The following is a 20,581-nucleotide window of genomic DNA, read 5'->3' as shown; positions in this document are numbered from 1 at the left end:
GGGAGACCCAAAAATAATACGTTACAGTAATCGAGACGAGACGTAACAAACACATGGATAATGATCTCAGCGTCTTTAGTGGACAAAATGGAGCGAATTTTTGCGATATTACGGAGATGAAAGACGGCCGTTTTAGTAACGCTTTTAATGTGTGACTCAAAGGAGAGAGTTGGGTGGAAGATAATACCCAGATTCTTTACCGTGTCGCCTTGTTTTATTATTTGGTTGTCAAATGTTAAAGTTGTATTATTAAATAGAGGTCGGTGTCTAGCAGGACCGATAATCAGCATTTCCATTTTTTTGGCGTTAAGTTGCAAAAAATTAGCGGACATCCATTGTTTAATTTCATTAAGACACGCCTCCAGCTGACTACAGTCCGGCGTGTTGGTCAGCTTTAGGGGCATGTAGAGTTGGGTGTCATCAGCATAGCAGTGAAAGCTAACACCGTATTTGTGTTCTGATCACTTGGCCCGGTGTATCAAATCCACCACTCAGGCATGGAGACTGTTTCTATAAACATTTGTGAAAGAATGGGCCGCTCTGTGTCATAGGATGCCACCTGTGCAACAAACCCAGTCATGAAATTTCCTCTCTCCTAAATATTCCAAAGTCCACTTTATTCTAAGAAAAGTGAAGATTTTGGGAACAACAGCAACTCAGCCACCAAGTGGTAGGCCAGGTAAACTGACAGAGAGGGGTCAGCGGATGTTTTTTACAGAGCTCCAAACTTCCTGTGACCTTCCGATTAGCCCACGTACAGTACGCAGAGAGAGTCATAGAATGGGTTTCCATGGCCGAGCAGCTGCATCTAAGCCATACATCACCAAGTCCAATGCATAGCGTGGGATGCAGTGGTGTAAACCACGTCGCCACTGGACTCTGGAGTGATGAATCACGCTTTTCTGATGGACGAGTCTGAGTTTGGAGGTTGTCAGGTGAACGATACATTTCAGACTGCATGGTGCCGAGTGTGAAATTTGTTTGTGAAGGTATTATGGTGTGGGGTTGTCTTTTAGGAGATGGGCTTGGAACTCTTAGTTCCAGTGAAAGGAACTTTGAATGCTCCAGGATAGGAACGGGATGGCTCTTCAAGTTCATATTTTGAGTCAAGGCATGTGACCAAATACTTTTGGCAATATAGTGTTTGTCAAAAGGTGTTAATATGTCATGTTTTTTTTTGATTACAGTATTTTCCAGACTATAAGGCAAACTTAAAAACCCCCCCTTTTTTTTTACTCAAAATTCGATAGTGTGCCTTATAATCCGGTGCTCCTAATTTTAGGAAGAAGTTTGGTTAAGCTTACCCATCTCGATTCTTTTGCAGCGTTGGACTGGGCGAAAAAGGTTTTATGTTGAAGATGTCAACAAAAGCTGTGACTCTATGATCATTTCCAATTTTAATAATGTTGATTTTGAGCATCCAACATTCAAGTGAATGAAGTGCATTCTTAGTCAACAGCCATACATGTCACACTCAGGGTGGCCGTGTAAACAACACCCGCACTGTCATAAACATGTGTCATGTTGTGAAACCACAATAAACAACAACAACAAACACATTTCAGGAGAATATTTGCAACACAACATAAACACAACAGACCAAATACCTAGCATTACCTGCAGTGCCAACTTTTCCGGGACGCGATACTATTTTTATTTGCTGCATGTGTAATGACAAGTGTGACCAGTAGATGGCAGTCAAACATAAATGATAAGTCTCAAGTAAACAACACCAACTTTCTAAATGCTCCATTGAAAATACAGAACATTAAACATGGCACTCAAAAATAAATCGGGTTGTGCCAGGAATCGCATTGAAAACAGCAACAGGTGCGTAGATGGCCCAGGTGGGCCTTGTTATATAATCACCTGTCGCCCTTTATTAGCAGCAGCCGGTAGGAGAGAGGGTGTTGGAGCTGAAGTGAGAGCGACAGCGAGACTGACACGGATACAAAAGACTGTTACTGGAAAGCAACCCGCTGAGCTTTATGGAAAATAAACCCGTGTTAAAACCCTGACCCAGGCTCTCATGTCAGGGGCGGCATAGCTCGGTTGGTAGAGTGGCCGTGCCAGCAACTTGAGGGTTGCAGGTTCGATTCCCGCTTGTGCCATCCTAGTTACTGCCGTTGTGTCCTTGGGCAAGACACTTTACCCACCTGCTCCCAGTGCCACCCACACTGGTTTAAATGTAACTTAGATATTGGGTGTCACTATGTAAAGCGCTTTGAGTCACTTGAGAAAAGCGCTATATAAATATAATTCAATTCAAAAAAGTTTTGTGGTCTGACGGACACCCTAGAGGGCAAATTGTGGAGGTTGCCCTCCAGGGGGTTCTTCAGACCACCAAACACCGACATGAGAGCCCGGGTCAGGGTTATAACACGGGTTTATTTTTCAAACACCGACATGAAAGCCCGGATCAGTAAAATTGCCTTGAAAGCGCTAAAACATACCGGTGTAGGGGGCGCATTTCAATTTCTTACACATACTTGTTATTTCATATGTTGACCAGAGGGGGCGCACTTTTAAAAATCGACACACAGTCAATTTGAAAAATCCCTCCTTTTTGTGACCACCCTCATTTTGGTAGATTTCACCACAAGAAAAACTGAAGGTTTGTGCAATATTCTGATAAAAGTGGGAATTTTAGTCAAAGTCACAATTTTACATGAAAAGCCTAACATTTTGGCAATTTTATGAAAAGGGTCGTCATTTTACTCAACAAAAGTCACAATTCTATGAGAAAACTTAACATTTTGGCAATATTATAATTATAATCTGAATTGTACTCGTCAAAATTATGACAAGTCATCATTTCACTTAAAACATGTCACTGTTTTACAAGAACAACAAACAAATTGGCAATATTGCAATAAAGGTCATAATTTCATATGACAAATGTCACTCTTTTGCATTAAAATGTAATAATTTTACATAAAAAAGTCATAATTTTACAAGAAATATTACAGAAGCAGAAAAAATATGAGAAATCGTTCCCAATGTTAAAAGTAAAAATTTGACACATTGTGAGTGACAAAAAGACTGCTTTTAATTGATTTAATTATATATATTTTTTGTAATTGGTTTTTAATCTTCATTATTTACTTTAAGTTATTACCCTAGGTCTCTATATACATATTTATTTAATTTTTTAAATTAACTTTGGCCAATAGGGGCGCATTTCAATTTCTTACGCACACTTGTTATTTCATATGTTGACCAGAGGGGGAGCACTTCAAATTTTTACACTCACTTGTTAAAAAAGTCATAATTTTACAAGAAATTATTGCAATATTACAGAAACAGAAAGAATATGAGAAATTGTCCCCAATTGTATTAGATAAAAGTCGACACATTGTGAGAAAAAGACTGCTTTTAGTATTTTTTTATTATTCATTTTTGTTTGTAATTGGTTTTTAATCTTCATTATTTACTTCAAGTTATTACCGTATGTCTTAATATACATATTTATTATTATTTTTTAATTAATTTTGGCCAAAGGGGGAACATTTCAATTTCTTATACACACTTGTTATTTCATATGTTGACCAGAGGGGGCGCACTTTTAAAAATCGACACACAGTCCATTTGAAAAATCCCTCCTTTTTGTGACCAGCCTCCTTTTGGTAGATTTCACCACAAGAAAAACTGAAGGTTTGTGCAATATTGATAAAAGTTGGAATTTTAGTCAATTAAAGTCACAATTTTACACGAAAAGCTTAACATTTTGGCAATTTTATGAAAAGGGTCGTCATTTTACTCAACAAAAGTCACAATTCTATAAGAAAACTTAACATTTTGGCAATATTATAATTATAATCTGAATTGTACTCGTCAAAATTATGACAAGTCATCATTTTGCTTAAAACATGTCACTGTTTTACAAGAACAACAAACAAATTGGCAATATTGCAATAAAGGTCATAATTTTATATGACAAATGTCACTCTTGCATTAAAATGTAATCATTTCACATAAAAAAGTCATAATTTTACAAGAAATATTACAGAAACTGAAAGAATATGAGAAATTGTTCCCAATGTTAAATGTAAAAATTTCTACACATTGTGAGTGACAAAAAGACTGCTTTTAATTGATTTAATTATATATATTTTTTGTAATTGGTTTTTAATCTTCATTATTTACTTTATTACCCTATGTCTCTATATACATATTTATTTAAATTTTTAAATTAATTTTGGCCAAAGGGGGCGCATTTCAATTTCTTACGCACACTTGTTATTTCATATTTGACCAGAGGGGGAGCACTTCAAATTTTTACACTCACTTGTTAAAAAAGTCATAATTTTACAAGAAATGATTGCAATATTACAGACACGGAAAGAATATGAGAAATTGTTCCCAATTGTATTAGATAAAAGTCGACACATTGTGAGAAAAAGGCTGCTTTTTGTATTTTTTTATTATCAATTTTTGTTTGTAATTGGTTTTTAATCTTCATTATTTACTTCGTTATTACCGTGTGTCTTAATATACATATTAATTATTATTTTTTAATTAATTTTGGCCAAAGGGGGAACATTTCAATTTCTTACACACACTTGTTATTTCATATGTTGACCAGAGGGGGCGCACTTTAAAAATCGACACACAGTCAATTTGAAAAATCTCTCCTATTTGGGACCACCTTCATTTTTATAGATTTCACCACCAGGGGTGCAAATGAGACATTCTCTATTAGATGCAATGTTTTTTGTTTTGTTTTCGGCCTTACTTGTTCAACGGTCCTCATATGGAAGCTACTTTTCCTTGTTGATGTCTCAAGAAGGGTAGAAATACAAGAACACACACACACACACACACACACACACACACACACACACACACACGGATTAATGGAGACATATTTTGCATGAAAATAGAAAACGTGGCTGGCAGTCAAGTTTGTGCAGCCATGGAAATAAAATAAAAAAGAGCCTGTAATAAGAGTCCTCAGGTGGGACACTGGATGGCGCTCTCACCTGAGCGTTACATATCGACAGCTCGGTTTCAAATTCCGTCTTTGGTGCAAAGCAGCCAAGTGGATGACAGCAGAAAGGAGTGGCGCCAACCTAAATGTGGGACTATTTTTAATTTTTTTATTTTTTTTTTAACACTCCAATATTTTTCAAATCGTATCTTGCCCTGGTCGCTATTTATCTTGCAATCTCAAGCGTCCGCCTGATCGAGCGTGGGATTCGCACGTCTGCCTGACAGCAAGGAGGTGTCAGCTCAGGACTGGCTTTGTGGTGTTTTTACACGTGATTGTGTGAGTTTACCCATGGTGCTTTGCTTTTTAATAACTTCCGAGGCAGATCACATTGCACACATCTGAAATATTGCACATCATAATTCCAGGGTTATTCAACAACATCATGAAGAGGTCCACAGTTGCAAGAGCCCAAGGTCTCAGGGGCCGGTTATGAAAATGTTAATTCCTTTAAGACTGTGTTTACTTATTTTAGAAATAAACGCATCAACTTTCAGACTGCACTGTCAATAAATCTACTCATTCTGCTATCGCGACTCGTTGTCGGCGTGTGCAGTCGGACAGATAGTTAACAGCGAGTTTTGTCGACGATTGGAGTTCCCTCTTTTGAATTACTTTTCTTCCTCAGTTTTATTTCTTTATCAATCAATCAATCAATGTTTACTCGTACATATGTACTTACATGTACTGGTTGGCGCCTTGCATGGCAGCTCCCTCCATCAGTGTGTGAATGTGTGTGTGAATGGGTAAATGTGGAAGTAATGTCAAAGCGCTTTGAGTACCTTGAAGGTAGAAAAGCGCTATACAAGTACAACCCATTTATCATTTATCATTTATATAGCCCTAAATCATTAGTTTCTCAAAGGGCTGCACAAACCACAACACAAACCACTACGACATCCTCGGTAGGCCCACATAAGGGCAAGGACGTCTTCCTTTATTTAGGTTTTTGAAAATCAAACATAAACATGACAAAAGTATGTCGCCCATTGTGTATTTTTACATTGTCATGTCTGTGTGTTCATGTTTTGTTTTAGTCATGTTCAGTTTTGGACACTCAGTTCCTGTTCTTGCACTTCCTGGTTTGTTTTGTTACTATAGCAACTCATTAGTTTTCACCTTGTCCTCATGTCACGCCCCTGTCCTCATGTCTCACACCTGTTTTCACTAATCACCACAGTATTATTTAAGCCTGTCTGTTTCTGTTGTTCATCCTGGCAACCTCACCTCCTGCACCCATGATATCCATGCTGCTTTTTTTCTCATACCCTTTTGTCATCACAGTTAGTGTTTTTGTTTTAGTTGTTCATAGTTCTGTCATTGTGCAAGCTTTAGTTTATGTCCATAGTTTATGCCATAGTGCAGGGGTAGGGAACCTATGGCTCTCAAGCCAGATGTGGCTCTTTTGATGAATGCATTTGGCTCTCAGGTAAATATTTGCTTAACACGATAAGTAATGAATAGTTCCGCTGCTAATCACAGTGTTAATAATTACGTTCTTTTGTATTTTAATCCATCCATCTGTTTTCTACCGCACCTGTTCAAGAAGTCGCATTAATGGTAAGAAGAATAGTATTTACTACCGCTTAGCTTCCAAATACCAATGCTATTAAAAAAAATAGGAGACTTATTATACTCTAAAAATGTTGGTCGTACTTAAAAATGCACACATTTAGTTGTATTCATTTTTAAAAAAAATATTATATGGCTTTCACGGAAATATATTTTAAAATATTTGGCTTTAATGGCTCCCTCAGCCAAAAAGGTTCCCGACCCCTGCCATAGTGCAAGTGTTTGTTACCATAGCCAGGTTTTGTACCTCCAATGTGAGCGCCTTTTGTTTGCTTTTTTTGTAGTTTGTTAATGTTAAAATAAAATATGTACTTTCATTCACGCCTTGCTCGTGCCAACTTTCCTTTGTCTCGGGAAAACAAACCACGCCCAAGTCCTAGACTAGACATACATAAATAATATTGTATAAAAACAATAATGTATAGAATTTATCTTGGCGAGTAGACTCCTACGGTATCGCCTTTTAGCTGCTTCTCCATCAAACACACCATCAGCAGCTTTTCCTTATTTTCATGGATAAATGTACGACATTTAGATTTGATTTTTTTTTAAATTGGCTTGCGTTAGGGCAGCATGTTGGAACAGGGGTTAGTGCATGTGCCTCACAATATGAAGGTCCTGAGTAGTCCTGAGTTCAATCTTTCTGTGTGGACTTTGGATGTTCCCTCCGGCTTCCTCCCACCTCCAAAGACATGCACCTGGGGATAGGCCCCTCCCACCTCCAAAGACATTCACCTGGGGATAGGTTGATTGGCAACACTAAAATTGACCCTAGTGTGTGAAAGCGAGTGTGACTTGTGTTGGCTCTGTGATGAGGTGGCGACTTGTCCAGGGTGTACGCCGCCTTCCGCCTGAATGCAGCTGAAATAATCTCCAGCACCCCCCGCAACCCCCCAAAAAGGGACAAGTGGTAGAAAATGAATGGATGGAATGTCCAGTGTGTATGTTACATACCGAGACTATAAGGCGCACTGCCAATGAATGGTCTATGTTTTGATCTTTATTCATACATAAGGCGCTCCGGATTATAAGGCGCATTAAAGGAGTCATTATTATTATTATTTTCTAAATGTAAAAGATTTTCTTGTGGTCTACACCTTCGGCAGCGTCTTCTCCCCGTCATCTTTGTTTTAGCGGTGTAGCGTGCAAGGACGGGAGTGGAAGAAGTGTCTAAAGATGGCGCTAACTGTTTTAATGACATTCAAACTTTACTTCAACCAATAACGGAGCGGCATTCCCTTGTCCGGAAACAACGAGATGTGTTCCATGAAAAAAAATGTAAGTCTCTAATAACTAAAGTTCCTTGGGTGAATAATGTAAACTCACCACACCGGTATGTTTTAGCGCTTTCATGGCAAGTTTACTGACGGATATAAGTAAGAACTTTACACTATTTTATATTAGAAATGGCAACAGTGGAGGATGAATGTCACATAACAATAAAATGGTAAAAAAGAAGACGCCCGTCCGGGTGTTGAACGGCCCTTCTTTACATCGAGTGCAACTTAGAGAAATGCGTAAAATCAACTTTTTTACAGCTGCTATAGAAAGTGTATTTAATTCATATTGTTCCCAGCAAAGTTATTCACTCTGCACCAAATTTTTCGACATGTTGGATAAATATAAAAACGTGATTGATTGGTCAGCCTGTGGAAGTTAAAAGACTTTTTCATTTTTTTAACTCAGATGGCATCATGCTCTCTGCCTTCATTGATGTTTCTTTGTCTTTGGGAGTCCAGCCGCGCTGCGCCTTGGCTGATGAATGCCGACATGTACGGCGTCGTACTGACGGACGCTTTAAAGTAGAAGCGGGCGAATTTAAGAGTGACCCCATGTGGCTGACGTTATCTATCAGGCCATTGTGAAGTTGCAAGCGCTCACTTAGCTTTTTACAAAAGCTGCCATTGGAACTTTTGTGATGGTGCAAAAAAAGGGCTGCTAAATATTCACACATTCATTTTTAATGTCGCTTGTCCTCATTCGGTCGCAGGTGAGCTGAAGCGCGTCTGAAATGGGCTGAGAAGTCCATTACACCCTTGACTGGGGTGGCAAAAATGGCCCAAAATTAAATCCAGATTTCTATTTCTCTAAAAACCAAATTATATGTATAATATTTATTCGATTTTGGGGAGATTACAGGGGTTCTTGTTATGGTTTAACTAAGGAGAGTGACGGCAAACGGACACCAGAACGTGGTATGTTCAATAATTTATTTTATACAATAAGAATAATAAACAATACTAACAAATAAACCAAGGAAATGAAGTGTGACAAAAAGTCAAGAGTGTATGGTGTAAGACTATGTGTAGAATTTAACTGAAGTGTGTGTTACCAAAGTGTTGACCAGAGCGAAGGAAAAAGGAAGTCCATGGGGCAGGCAGGATCAGGGGCGAGAGAGAGGCGTCAGAAATCCAGGTCTGCGCGGGGGTCGAGGAAGGCAGTCAGAGTCCGGGGAAAAGTGAGACGCACAGCTCACTCACCAGGCGACGGAGGGTACTGCGGGGACATGGGAGAAGACAAGGGGGACAAGTCAAACCACGGAGAGGAAAAACAAGCATAGAGCATAAAGCAGTGTCTTACGGTACACCAGGAAAAACTAAGTTCCGGCGCCGATCCTTGGGTCCACTCGTCCCTGTATTCAGTTTGCCCTCATCAGTCACCGGTGTGCAGATTGACCGATCGTCTGCAGGCTTGAAGTTGCGTGGTCGTGCTGTGCTCAGCATGATCGGGGGGGCATGTCCGAGCCACTGTCAGCGGATCCTCCGGGTGGATCCGCAGAGGAGGTAAACGCAGACTGCACGTGTGGCGCAACAGTTCTATTATGAAAACCCCCAGCTTTTCTTACTTATTTTTGTGTATTTGGGTCCTCGTAAGTCCCGAAAATGTGAAATCAAACAATGGAGGTGTAACACGTGGTTCCTCAGCAGGCACAAGACATTGATATAACGTTGGTTACACGTACATGTCCTTTAAAAGTGACCTTGAAACAATGATGCAAAATAGTTGTTTGTAAATTGAGACAACGTTGGTGTCTAACGTTGGATCAACGTTGTTGGTTGTGAAATGACCAAATTTCAATGGTCGAATCAACGTCAGAACCCAACATTGATTAAAGGTTGTTAAAAATGATGTTGTTTCAACGTTGTATTTGTGTTGTAGAATATTGGTTGAAAAATGACCTAAATTCAACGGTAAAAAATAAACGTCAGAACCCAATATTGATTAAAGGTTGTTAAAAAGCATGTTGTTTCAACTTTTTGTTCGTGTTGTAAAATATTGGTTGGGAAATGACCAAAATTCAATGGTCAACTCAACATCAGAACACAAGATTGTTCAAAAGTTCTCAAAAATGATGTTGTTTCAACGTTGTATTTGTGTTGTAGAATATTGGTTGGGAAATTACCAATTTTCAAAGGTCAGATAAACGTCAGAACCCAATATTGATTAAAGGTTGTTAAAAAGCATGTTGTTTCAATGTTGTTAATTGTGTTGTAGAATATTGGTTGAAAAATGACCAAAATTCAATGATAAAAAATCAACGTCTGAACCCAACATTGATTAAACGTAGTCTAAAAGCATGTTGTTTCAACTTTGTGTTTGTGTTGTAGAATATTGGTTGAAAAATGACCAAAATTCAATGGTAAAAAATCAATGTCAGAAGCCAACATTGATTAAACGTAGTCTTAAAACATGTTGTTTCAACTTTGTGTTTGTGTTGTAGATTATTGGTTGAAAAATGACCAAAATTCAATGGTAAAAAATCAATGTCAGAAGCCAACATTGATTAAACGTAGTCATAAAACATGTTGTTTCAACTTTGTGTTTGTGTTGTAGATTATTGGTTGGGAAATGACCAAAATTCAATGGTCAACTCAACATCAGAACACAACATTGTTCAAAAGTTCTCAAAAATCATGTTGTTTCAATGTTGTATTTGGGTTGTGGAAAATTGGTTGAAAAATGACCAAAATTCAATGGTCAAATCAACGTCAGAACCCAACATTGATTAAAGGTTGTCAAAAATGATGTTGTTTCAACGTTATATTTGTGTTGTAGTATATTGGTTGGGAAATGACCAATTTTCAAAGGTCAAATAAACGTCAGAACCCAATATTGATTAAAGGTTGTTAAAAAGCATGTTGTTTCAACGTTGTTAATTGTGTTGTAGAATCCATCCATTTTCTACCGCTTATTCCCTTTTGGGGTCGCGGGGGGCGCTGGCGCCTATCTCAGCTACAATCAGGCGGAAGGCGGGGTACACCCTGGACAAGTCGCCACCTCATCGCAGGTGTTGTAGAATATTGGTTGAAAAATGACCAAAATTCAATGGTAAAAAATCAACGCCAGAATCCAACATCTATTAAAGGTTGTTTAAAGCATGTTGTTTCAACTTTGTGTTTGTGTTGTAGAACATTGAAAATGACCAAAATTCAATGGTCAACTCAACATCAGAACACAACATTGTTCAAAAGTTGTCAAAAATCATGTTGTTTCAACGTTGTATTTGGGTTGTGGAAAATTGGTTGAAAAATGAACAAAATTCAATGGTCAAATCAACGTCAGAACCCAATATTGATTAAAAGTTGTCAAAAGCATGTTGTTTCAACGTTGTATTTGTGTTGTAGAATGTTGGTTGAAAAATGACCAAAATTCAATGTTCAAATCGACATCAGAAGCCAACATAGATTAAACGTCCTCAAAAAGCATGTTTTTTCAAGGTTATATTTGAGGTGTTCAATATCAGCACTTAATTCACCAAGAGCTCGATGTTTTTAATTTCTCGTGTCTACTCGGTCGGTTTCTGCCTTTTTGTGTCACAAACTCGAATCTGGGCCGTCCGCATGAGAGGCGAGCGTGCTAACCACCGAGCTTAAAGGCCAAGCTTGCATCTCTGAAGTATTCAAATATTGTATCTTTATCCATTAGAGTATTTTTGTAAAGGTTTAATACTTTTCTCTTGACTTTATTTGTATTTATTTTTTCCACTAAATTTTCATCATGTGGGCGGGGCCTAATCTGAAGAGTATGATAGAAGCCTTCTTATTGGCCAGTCTCAGAGAATGGCGTGACCACTGTTTACAATTGGAGGGAAATATCACATAGGAGTGGGCGATACTGACCAATAAAAATATTGTTCAGAGGAGGCCCCGCCCACAAATTTGCAGTTAAGTCATGATCAAAAGCAAAAAAAAAACATTTGCTGCATGAAAAAAAATAAAAATAAAAACATTTTCTTTTATTTTTATGTTGGACCAAAACATTTTTTTCTTTGTCTGGAAATATTTTCTTTTAATTTCAAAAACAATATTTTGTTAACATTTTGGGGGGGGGGGGGGTTGTAATTTTTTCATAACACTTTGGTTGCACAAAAGGACACACACTTTTTCTCAATAGTACGCCACAAATTGATGTCGTTTAATAAAGAAATGCTCGTGTTATGGTGTTGTCACATCACATTGTTGTTTGTAATAACAATGATTACAAATCTCTAATTAACTGCTGCATTTGCACCGAAGTTGTTATTTTGTGTAGCTGGGGTTCTGTTGCCATAAAGAGCTTTATTTTGTTCCCTCCGGAGTAAAAATGTATTTGTGTTGTGGTGATGCTGTGCCTCATTACTGTAGCTTGCTGTCTCTCCAAGGACTTATTAAGGATGAAGTACATGAGCGAGTGCCAGCATGAACCTACAACATCTTCTGTGGTCCGGTCTCTAAGCACAGCTCTTTCACCTTTACCTCCCTTTATGTTCATGTAGAGCAGGGGTCGGGAACCTTTTTGGCTGAGAGAGCCATGAAAGCCAAATATTTTACTATGTATTTCTGTGAGAGCCATATAATATTTTTGAATAAAACACTGAAAAAACTGCTCCTAGGAAGAAAACACAGACAAAATTGCTTGTAACTTCCAGTAAGAATGTCGGAGAGACATGAAACAAAAACCTCTATGTAGGTCTCGCTTAGACCTACATTTCATCGATTGACAACCCCCAACAAAAATCAACAGGAAGTTTGCAATCCCCCCTTCAAAACAAAAGTTTTGTAAAAACCGGTCACCAAAGTAGAGTCCGAGGATGAGTGAACAGAAAGGGCTGGCTTATATAAGGATGGTGATTAGGGAAACAGGTGTGCGTGCATTTTTTTAAGTAAGACCAAACATTTTCAAAGTATTACAAGTATCTCCTTCTTTTTAATAACGTTCTTTTTCTGAAATGAACCAATAATGAATAAAATTGTTTTTACCATTAATGCGACTTCTTGAACAAGTGGGGTAGAAAACGGATGGATGGATTAAAACGTATGAGAATGTTTTATATTTTGAACGTTATTTTTCACACTGACACCAGCGGAATTATTCATTACTTATCGCTGTGTTTTTCAACCGCTGTGCCGTGGTACACTAGTGTGCCATGAGATACATTCAGGTGTGCCGTGGAAGATTATGTAATTTCACCTAATTGGGTTAAAAAATTGTTTTTCAAACCAGTAATTATAATCTGCAAATGTGTCTTTGTGGAGTGTCTGTGCTGACTAGAGCTCGGCAGAGAAAGCGTGTAATTCTCTTCCATATCAGTAGGTGGCAGCAGGTAACCAATTTCTTTGTAGATGTCGAGAACAAGGTATGTCGTGATCCCAATATGCGGGAGGCAGCGTGTAGGTAAAAAGGTATCCAACACTTAAACCAAAAATAGACAAAAGACGAGTGCCGCCAAGAAAAGGCATTGAAGCAAAACAAAACTAAAACTGAACTGGCTTCAAAGTAAACAAAAACAGAATGCTGGACGACAGCAAAGACTTACAGCGTGTGGAGCAGACGGCGTCCACAAAGTCCATGCGTACATGACATGACAATCAACAATGTCCCCTCAAAGAAGCAGTGCGTCCGCACAACTTAGTCTTGATTGCGAAAACACGGCAGGTGCAGGGAATAGCATTCAAGGAATACACGAAACTGCTACAGGAAAATACCAACAAAAGAGTAAAAGCCACCAAAATAGGAGCGCAAAAACTCTAAATAAGTTACGGCATAATCTGATAGGTTGTGGCAGTACACCGACATTGAGACAAGAGCTATATTGATGCATGGTTGGTTATGGTTTGAATTCATATCAAACAATTGCGAGAACAATTTTTTATTGTCAGTATTGGCTACTGAGTTTCATTTTTTTTATGTTTTCTGCTGGTGGTGTGCCTCAGAATTTTTTCAATGAAAAAAATGTGCCTTAGGTTGAAAAACACTTGACTTATCGTGTTAAGCAAAGTCAGCTAAGATTTATCTGAGAGCCAGATGCAGTCATCAAAAGAGCCACATCTGGCTCTAGAGCCATAGGTTCCCTACCCCTGATGTAAAGCATCGCTGGGTTACATTTTGTAGATAAAGACATCGCTAAGATTGAAGTTAGTTTTTTCAGTCAGCTTATTATTTGTAGTACATACAAATGAATACTAGACAACACATCAGGCCTTTTTTTGACCTCATATAGTGGAGTATCCTCCAACAAAGACGGATATGCTACATACAAGCTAATGATTAGCATTAGCGATTTTACATGGCGATTGTTAGCACCTCCAAATTTGGTAATTTAAAAATTTAACTGAGATGCAGGTACGCTCAAACAGGTGATTCAAAACAGATGTTGTTTCAATGTTGTATTTTTGTTGTAGAATATTGGATGGGAAATGACCAATGTTCAATAGTCAGAATCCAAAATCGATTAAACGTCGATAAAAATTAGTTTTTTTCAATGTTGTATTTTTGTTGTAGAATTTTGGTTGGAAAATGACCAAAATTCAATGGTAAAGTGAACGTTAGAAGCCAACATTGATAAATGTCATCAAAAAGGTGTGGTGTTTTTGTTGTAGTGTATCGCTTGGAAGATGACCAAAATTCAAAGGTCAAATGAACGTCAGATACCCGACATTGATTAAACGTCATCAAAATGATGTTGTTTCAATGTCGGTCAATACTGGTTGAAAAATGACCAAAATTCAATGGCAAGATGCACATTATCACTTAATATTGAATAAATGTTGTCAAAAAGTTGTTGTTTCAATGTTTTATTTTTGTTGTAGAATATTGGTTGAAAAATGACCAAAATTCAATAGTTAAATGAACGTCGGAACCTAATATTGAATAACCGTTGTCAAAAAGATGTTGTTTCAATGTTGTAGAATAGTGTTTGAAAGATGACCAAAATTCAATGGCAAGATGAACGTTAGAACTCAATATTGATTAAACATTGTCAAAAAGATGTTGTATTTGTGTACTACAATATGAGTTGTAAAATGACCAAAATTCAATGGTCAAATCAAAGTCGTCAAAAAGATGTTGTTTCAATGTTGTGTTTGTGTTGTAGGATATTGGCTGGAAAATGACCAAAAGTTAATGGTCAGATTAACGTCAGATACCCAACATCGATTAAACGTTGTCAAAAATATGTTGTTTCAATGTTGTGGAATAGTGGTTGAAAAATGACCAAAATTCAATGGAAAGATGAACGTTAGAACCCAATATAGAATACACGTCGTCAAAATATGTTTCAATTTTGTATTTGTCTTGTAGAATATTAGTTGGAAAATGACCAAAATTCAATGGTCAAATCAACGTCAGAACCAAACATTGATTCAACGTCGTCAAAAATATGTTGTTTCATTGTTATGTTTTTGTTTTAGAATATTCGTAGGAAGATGACCAAAATTCATAAACAAATGAACGTCAGATACCCAACATTGATTCAACGTCGTCAGAAAGATATTGTTTCAATGTTGTAGAATAGTGGCTGAAAAATGCCCAACATTCAATGGCAAGATGAATGTTAGAACCCAATATTGAATAAACCTTGTCAAAAGGTTGTTTCAACGTTGTATTTGTGTTGCATAATATTGGTTGAAAGATGACCAAAATTCAATGGTTAAATGAACGTCAGATACCAAACATTGACTCAATGTCGTCAAAAAGATTTGTTTTCAATGTTGTAGAATAGTGGTTGAAAAATGATCAACATTCAATGGCAAGATGAACGTTAGAACCCAATATTGAATAAACGTTGGTCAAAAATATGTTGCTTCAACGTTGTATTTGTGTTGTAGAATATTAGTTGGAACATGACCAAAATTCAATGGTCAAATCAACGTCAGAACCAAACATTGATTCAACGTCGTCAAAAATATGTTGTTTCATTATGTTTTTGTTATAGAATATTCGTAGGAACATGACCAAAATTCATAAACAAATGAACGTCAGATACCCAACATTGATTAAATGTCGTCAAAAAGATGTTGTTTCAATGTTGTAGAATAGTGGCTGAAAAATGCCCAACATTCAATGGCAAAATGAACGTTAGAACCCAATATTGAATAAACATTGGTCAAAAATATGTTGCTTCAACGTTCTATTTGTGTTGTAGAATATTAGTTGGAACATGACCAAAATTCAATGGTCAAATCAACGTCAGAACCCAACATTGATTCAATGTCGTCAAAAAGATTTTTTTTCAATGTTGTAGAATAATGGTTGAAAAATGACCAACATTCAATGGCAAGATGAACGTTAGAACCCAATATTGAATAAACGTTGGTCAAAAATATGTTGCTTCAACGTTCTATTTGTGTTGTAGAATATTAGTTGGAACATGACCAAAATTCAATGGTCAAATCAACGTCAGAACCAAACATTGATTCAACGTTGTCAAAAAGATGTTGTTTCATTGTTATGTTTTTGTTTTAGAATATTCGTAGGAAGATGACCAAAATTCATAAACAAATGAACGTCAGATACCCAACATTGATTAAACGTCGTCAGAAAGATGTTGTTTCAATGTTGTAGAATAGTGGTTGAAAAATGCCCAACATTCAATGGCAAGATGAATGTTGGAACCCAATATTGAATAAACCTTGTCAAAAGGTTGATTCAACGTTGTATTTGTGTTGCATAATATTGGTTGGGAGATGACTGAAATTCAATGGTCGAATGAACGTCAGATACCCAACATTGACTCAATGTCGTCAAAAAGATTTTTTTTCAATGTTGTAGAATAGTGGTTGAGAAATGACCAACATTCACTGGCGAGATGAACGTTAGAACCCAATATTGAATAAACGTTGGTCAAAAATATGTTGCTTCAACGTTGTATTTGTGTTGTAGAATATCAGTTGGAACATGACCAAAATTCAATGGTCAAATCAACGTCAGAACCAAACATTGATTCAACGTCGTCAAAAATATGTTGTTTCATTATGTTTTTGTTTTAGAATATTCGTAGGAAGATGACCAAAATTCATAAACAAATGAACGTCAGATACCCAACATTGATTCAACGTCGTCAGAAAGATGTTGTTTCAATGTTGTAGAATAGTGGTCGAAAAATGCCCAACATTCAATGGCAAGATGAATGTTAGAACCCAATATTGAATAAACCTTGTCAAAAGGTTGTTTCAACGTTGTATTTGTGTTGCATAATATTGGTTGAAAGATGACCGAAATTCAATGGTCGAATGAACGTCAGATACCCAACATTGACTCAATGTCGTCAAAAATATTTTTTTTCAATGTTGTAGAATAGTGGTTGAGAAATGACCAACATTCACTGGCGAGATGAACGCTAGAACCCAATATTGAATAAACGTTGGTCAAAAATATGTTGCTTCAACGTTGTATTTGTGTTGTAGAATATTAGTTGGAACATGACCAAAATTCAATGGTCAAATCAACGTCAGAACCAAACATTGATTCAACGTCGTCAAAAAGATGTTGTTTCATTATGTTTTTGTTTTAGAATATTCGTAGGAAGATGACCAAAACTCATGAACAAATGAACGTCAGATAACCAACATTGATTCAACGTCGTCAGAAAGATGTTGTTTCAATGTTGTAGAATAGTGGCTGAAAAATGCCCAACATTCAATGGCAAGATGAATGTTAGAACCCAATATTGAATAAACCTTGTCAAAAGGTTGTTTCAACGTTGTATTTGTGTTGCATAATATTGGTTGGAAGATGACAGAAATTCAATGGTCAAATGAACGTCAGATACCCAACATTGACTCAATGTCGTCAAAAAGATTTTTTTTCAAGTTGTAGAATAGTGGTTGAGAAATTACCAACATTCAATGGCGAGATGAACGTTAGAACCCAATATTGAATAAACGTTTGTCAAAAATATGTTGCTTCAACGTTGTATTTGTGTTGTAGAATATCAGTTGGAACATGACCAAAATTCAATGGTCAAATCAACGTCAGAACCAAACATTGATTTAACGTCGTCAAAAATATGTTGTTTCATTGTTATGTTTTTGTTTTAGAATAATCGTAGGAAGATGACCAAAACTCATGAACAAATGAACGTCAGATACCCAACATTGATTAAACGTCGTCAGAAAGATGTTGTTTCAATGTTGTAGAATAGTGGTTGAAAAATGCCCAACATTCAATGGCAAGATGAATGTTAGAACCCAATATTGAATAAACGTCGTCAAAAGGTTGTCTCAAAGTTGTATTTGTGTTGCATAATATTGGTTGGAAGATGACAGAAATTCAATGGTCAAATGAACGTCAGATACCCAACATTGACTCAATGTCGTCAAAAAGATTTTTTTTCAAGTTGTAGAATAGTGGTTGAGAAATGACCAACATTCAATGGCAAGATGAACGTTAGAACCCAATATTGAATAAACGTTTGTCAAAAATATGTTGCTTCAACGTTGTATTTGTGTTGTAGAATATCAGTTGGAACATGACCAAAATTCAATGGTCAAATCAACGTCAGAACCAAACATTGATTTAACGTCGTCAAAAATATGTTGTTTCATTGTTATGTTTTTGTTTTAGAATAATCGTAGGAAGATGACCAAAACTCATGAACAAATGAACGTCAGATACCCAACATTGATTAAACGTCGTCAGAAAGATGTTGTTTCAATGTTGTAGAATAGTGGTTGAAAAATGCCCAACATTCAATGGCAAGATGAATGTTAGAACCCAATATTGAATAAACCTTGTCAAAAGGTTGATTCAACGTTGTATTTGTGTTGCATAATATTGGTTGAAAGATGACCGAAATTCAATGGTCAAATGAACGTCAGATACCCAACATTGACTCAATGTCGTCAAAAAGATTTTTTTTCAATGTTGTAGAATAGTGGTTGAGAAATGACCAACATTCAATGGCAAGATGAACGTTAGAACCCAATATTGAATAAATGTTGGTCAAAAATATGTTGCTTCAACGTTGTATTTGTGTTGTAGAATATTAGTTGGAACATGACCAAAATTCAATGGTCAAATCAACGTCAGAACCAAACATTGATTCAACGTCGTCAAAAATATGTTGTTTCATTGTTATGTTTTTGTTTTAGAATATTCGTAGGAACATGACCAAAATTCATAAACAAATGAACGTCAGATACCCAACATTGATTCAACGTCGTCAGAAAGATGTTGTTTCAATGGTGTAGAATAGTGGCTGAAAAATGCCCAACATTCAATGGCAAAATGAACGTTAGAACCCAATATTGAATAAACCTTGTCAAAAAGTTGTTTTTGTGTTGCATAATATTGGTTTGAAGATGACCGAAATTCAATGGTCAAATGAACGTCAGAACCCAACATTGATTCAATGTCGTCAAAAAGATTTTTTTTCAATGTTGTAGAATAATGGTTGAAAAATGACCAACATTCAATGGCAAGATGAACGTTAGAACCCAATATTGAATAAACGTTGGTCAAAAATATGTTGCTTCAACGTTCTATTTGTGTTGTAGAATATTAGTTGGAACATGACCAAAATTCAATGGTCAAATCAACGTCAGAACCAAACATTGATTCAACGTTGTCAAAAAGATGTTGTTTCATTGTTATGTTTTTGTTTTAGAATATTCGTAGGAAGATGACCAAAATTCATAAACAAATGAACGTCAGATACCCAACATTGATTAAACGTCGTCAGAAAGATGTTGTTTCAATGTTGTAGAATAGTGGTTGAAAAATGCCCAACATTCAATGGCAAGATGAACGTTAGAACCCAATATTGAATAAACCTTGTCAAAAGGTTGATTCAACGTTGTATTTGTGTTGCATAATATTGGTTGAAAGATGACCGAAATTCAATGGTCAAATGAACGTCAGATACCCAACATTGACTCAATGTCGTCAAAAAGATTTTTTTTCAATGTTGTAGAATAGTGGTTGAGAAATGATCAACATTCAATGGCAAGATGAACGTTAGAACCCAATATTGAATAAACGTTGGTCAAAAATATGTTGCTTCAACGTTCTATTTGTGTTGTAGAATATTAGTTGGAACATGACCAAAATTCAATGGTCAAATCAACGTCAGAACCAAACATTGATTCAACGTTGTCAAAAAGATGTTGTTTCATTGTTATGTTTTTGTTTTAGAATATTCGTAGGAAGATGACCAAAATTCATAAACAAATGAACGTCAGATACCCAACATTGATTAAACGTCGTCAGAAAGATGTTGTTTCAATGTTGTAGAATAGTGGTCGAAAAATGTCCAACATTCAATGGCAAAATGAAAGTTAGAACACAATATTGAATAAACCTCGTCAAAGAATTGTTATTTCAAAGTTGTATTTTTGTGGCATAATATTGATTGGAAGATGACCAAAATTCAATGGTTAAATGAACATCAGAACCCAACATTGATTAAATCTTGTCAAAAAGTACGTTGTTCCAAACTTGAGTTTGAGTTGCTGGACGTCACAACGTCATTCAACAACTTTTCAACGTTGTTTCAATGTCTTGTGCCTGCTGGCTTTGCAGCGCGTCACAGTGGACCGTACTTCCTTGAATTGCCGCCGGGGCGCTAATTAATTTAAAACCTCTTCTCACTCCGGCGCTTACCAAAGGCATGCGGTAAATTTAGGCCTGCGCTTATAAATTTGAGTGTGATGTAAGGATACCATCATGAAAAGCACATTTAATAAAAAAAAACGTTATTATGGTCTTACCTTTACTTATAAATGAAGTCCATGCGCAGCTCCTTCTGATCAAAAGCATTGA

General features: G+C 36.6%; 1 protein-coding gene across 2 annotated transcripts in view; it reads left to right on the top strand.

Moving 5' to 3' along the window:
- Positions 1 to 20,581, top strand: part of gpc6a (glypican 6a) — a 368,654-nt gene that overhangs the window by 96,919 nt on the left and 251,154 nt on the right. The gene's annotated exons all lie outside the window — the stretch shown is intronic.

The sequence above is a fragment of the Nerophis ophidion genome, linkage group LG25 (assembly GCF_033978795.1).
Source record: "Nerophis ophidion isolate RoL-2023_Sa linkage group LG25, RoL_Noph_v1.0, whole genome shotgun sequence".
NCBI classification, from domain to species: Eukaryota; Metazoa; Chordata; class Actinopteri; order Syngnathiformes; family Syngnathidae; genus Nerophis; species Nerophis ophidion.
The sequence above is the reverse complement of the archived record's forward strand: the minus strand, read 5'-3'. Positions and strand labels throughout refer to the sequence as shown.